This window comes from Crocodylus porosus, unplaced genomic scaffold (assembly GCF_001723895.1).
Source record: "Crocodylus porosus isolate Cpor-Errol unplaced genomic scaffold, CroPor_comp1, whole genome shotgun sequence".
Classification (NCBI taxonomy): Eukaryota; Metazoa; Chordata; order Crocodylia; family Crocodylidae; genus Crocodylus; species Crocodylus porosus.
This window is the reverse complement of record NW_017728906.1, coordinates 95,958,330-95,961,828: the sequence shown is the minus strand read 5'-3', so window position 1 is coordinate 95,961,828 and position 3,499 is coordinate 95,958,330. Positions and strand designations below refer to the sequence as shown.

The 3,499-nt window shown below is 44.8% G+C and overlaps 1 protein-coding gene across 1 annotated transcript in view; it reads left to right on the top strand.

The window, feature by feature from the left end:
• Nucleotides 1-3,499, top strand: part of COL4A2 (collagen type IV alpha 2 chain) — a 241,031-nt gene that overhangs the window by 4,310 nt on the left and 233,222 nt on the right. The window lies entirely within an intron of this gene.

Sequence of the window (3,499 nt, the reverse complement as noted above, 5' to 3'; positions counted from 1 at the left end):
AGAGGCTAAGGGACCTGAACCTGTTCAGCCTCCACAAGAGAAGGCTGAGGGGGGATCTAGTGGCCTGTTACAAACTAGTCAGAGGGGACCTGCAGGCATTGGGGGAGTCCCTGTTCTCCCGAGCACTAGAAATAATAGTCACAAGCTGGCAGAGGGTAGATTCAGACTAGATATCGGGAGGCGCTACTTCACTGTCAGGGCGGCTAGGATCTGGAACCAACTTCCAAGAGAAGTGGTGCTGGCTCCTGCCCTGGGGGCCTTTAAGAGGAGACTAGATGAACACCTTGCCAGGGTCGTTTGACCGCAGTACTCTTTCCTGCCATGGCAGGGGGTTGGACTAGATGACCTGCTCAGGTCCCTTCCAACCCTACCAACTATGAAACTATCTACTCCAGCCTCCTGCTCAGGATAGCATCATTCCTGACTAAACAATTCCAACCAAGTGCTTACCTAGCCTACTCTTGAAAATTTCTAGGGATCGAGTTTCCACAACTTCTCTAGGTAAGCTGTTCCAATGCTTTGCCACCCAGTCAGAAGATTCCTCTTAATTTCCAACCTAAATTTACTCTCTCATAGCTTCAGGCCATTGCTCCTAGTCTTCTCCCACAGCCACAGAGAAAAGCCCATCTCCATCCTCTCTGTAATCACTCTTCAGCTATTTGAAGGTTGTTATGAAATGCTGCCTCAGTCATCTTTTCTCCAAACTAAATAACCCTAGCTCTTTCAGCCTTTCAATGTAAGTCATGCGTTTCATGCCTCTGTTCATTTTTGTCATTCTCTGCTCAACATTTGCCCATCTGTCTGCATCCTTCTTGAAGTGTGGGGCACACAACTGAACAGAGTTTTCCAGGTGAAGCCTCACCAGTGCTGAATCACTTGCCTTAATTTCCAGGTGACAATACTCCTGTTAATACAGCGTAGTTGGATGTTGGCTTTTTATTTGCAATGAGAGAACACTGTTGGCTCATAGTCAGCTAAGATCTACTGCAACCCCCAGGTCCTACTATGCAATACTGTCACCAGTCATTCCCCAGTCTGTATTTGTACCTGCAATTATTTGTACTTTGCATTTGTCCTTCTTGTATTTCATCTAGTTGATTGCAAACTATTTATCTAGTCTATCCAGGTCATTCGCTATCTTCTCTCTGCCCTACAGTGTTCTCAACTCCACCCAACTTGGTGTCACCTTTATATTTGTTAAGCTTGCACTCAATTCAATCATTTAAAGCATTAATGAAGATATTAAATAGCCCTCCTGAGGTCCCTTCCAACCCTAATTTTCTATGATTCTAGGAATACCAGACCCAGGACCGACCCTTGGGGAACCCCACTTCATATATCCTCCCAATTAGACATTGAGCTATTGATGACTAGTCATTGAGCACAATGATCCAGCCAGTTACCTTACAGTACTTTCATCTAGTCTTTATGCCCTTAGCTTGTTAATGAGAATGTCATGGGAGACTGAATGATGATTCAGTAGTGAGTGGTATAGTGATTGACCCCTTCCCCGTCCCTCTCCACAAGAATAATCTAACTTCTTGTAGTGGGCTGGTTTAGGTTGAAACTGAATGCTTTTTTAAAGAAATCCTAAGCTACTTAAAAGCAGCTTCTATCAGACCACTGCTCTTTAAGAGAAGAATCAATAGTGAGTAGGTCTTAAACCAAATATTTTCATCAATAAGGAGACACTTCTGTATAGATTCTCTTTCTTTTCTCCTCCTGTACAGAGGCCTAAATGGTACAACAGGCCCAAACTAGGTCATTATCTCTCTAAGAAGACTGCAATATCTTGCCCTTACCCACTAATCCTCGCCACAGTAGAATGCAGCACTATTTAGCGAAATCTGACCTTGAGCAATTTGGGGATAATTCACTTAAGCACCCTCTCTCAAATATACCTGTTGGGCTAGGGACAGGCATTCAAAAGCCTGAACCTGAATTGATTCAATTTTTGCGGGTTAGTCTAACCTGGCTAGTCTGAACTAGTTTGTAACTGCACAGACATCCCAGATATGCAGGCACATGCCTGCAGTGGGTCAGGCTAGAAGCTAGGGGGGTGCTATAGCAGCCCTCCCATCCCTTCTACAGCACTGAGCTGGGGGCAGGGCATGGCCAGACCTGGGCAGGGCAATCTGATTAGCCCAGCAGGGAATTTATAACAGTGCTTATCACTCCCTAACTTAATGAAAACAACAGAGCAACATTACCAGCTATCTATTGTTTCTGCCTTTTGATTCTACCTGTTGATTCAGCAAGGACCCTAGCCATGCTAGCTAATACACAGACCCCTCTCTGCAAGGCAAAGGGGAGGGAGAATTCCTGCATAGCAGGGAGTGGGAGGGAGAGGAGCATCTCTCAGTCTGTGCCAGAGCTCCCACTAGGAAGCAGAGGGGAGGGGCCAGCCCTGCTGTGGAGCAGAGAGCCCTGCACAACCCAAGAGCATGCCAGGATGCTGGGGGGCTCTGGTTCATCTTAAACCAGCAAAGGGTCTGGGACACACATTGCATAAACAGGGTTGACCCAACTCAGTTAAATCTGATACTATATTCAACCAGATTTATCTCAAACCGGTTTCAGCTGTTTTTAAACTGTTACAGGTTTAAATTAGTTTCTGATCACTTAAATGAGTTTATGTGTAATGTCTGTCCCTAGACTTGGTGGTTCACTTCACCCCAAGCTTCCAGTCATCAGAGTATTTTAACAAAATTGTCTCAAACAGTTTCATACAGCTATAAAAGTGATAAAAACTACATACAAACAGTGATACTCAAATGTTCATGTAAATAATACGCATGTTATCCTTAAGGTAAATGGCATGAAAATGAAATGTGGCTTAGACTTATTTCTCTCTCATTTTTTTAAAAGACATGCCGTGGCACATGGCAGCATTTCTGACTCCAGCCTTGCAGAATATGGGAGAGGGAGCAAGGATGAGAACTTTACACTTTCATGTTCTTTGGCGGTAAGTAGCTTTGTTTCTTTAATTATTTGAACTACCTGTCATGGTAGACTCTTGTAATCAATTATTTCGTGGTGGGTGATGCAATTTGAAAATCATAGAATTGAAAGGTACTTCAAGAATCACTTAGTTCAACCCCTTGTACAGGATGCACTATTCCTAAACCATCCCAAGCATATGCTTATTTAGGCTCTTCTTGAAAATCTCCAGTGAAGGAGATTGCACAGCTCCCCTGGACAGATTATTCCATGGTTTCATAGTTTCATAGTTGGTAGGGTCGGAAGGGACCTGAGCAGATCATTGAGTCCGACCCCCTGCCATGGCAGGAAAGAGTACTGCGGTCAAACGACCCCAGCAAGGTGTTCATCTAACCTCCTCTTAAAGGCCCCCAGGGTAGGTGCCAGCACCACTTCTCTTGGAAGTTGGTTCCAGATCCTAGCTGCCCTGACAGTGAAGAAGTGCCTCTTGATGTCTAGTCTGAATCTACCCTCTGCCAGCTTGTGACCGTTATTTCTAGTCACTCCTGGTAGTGCACGG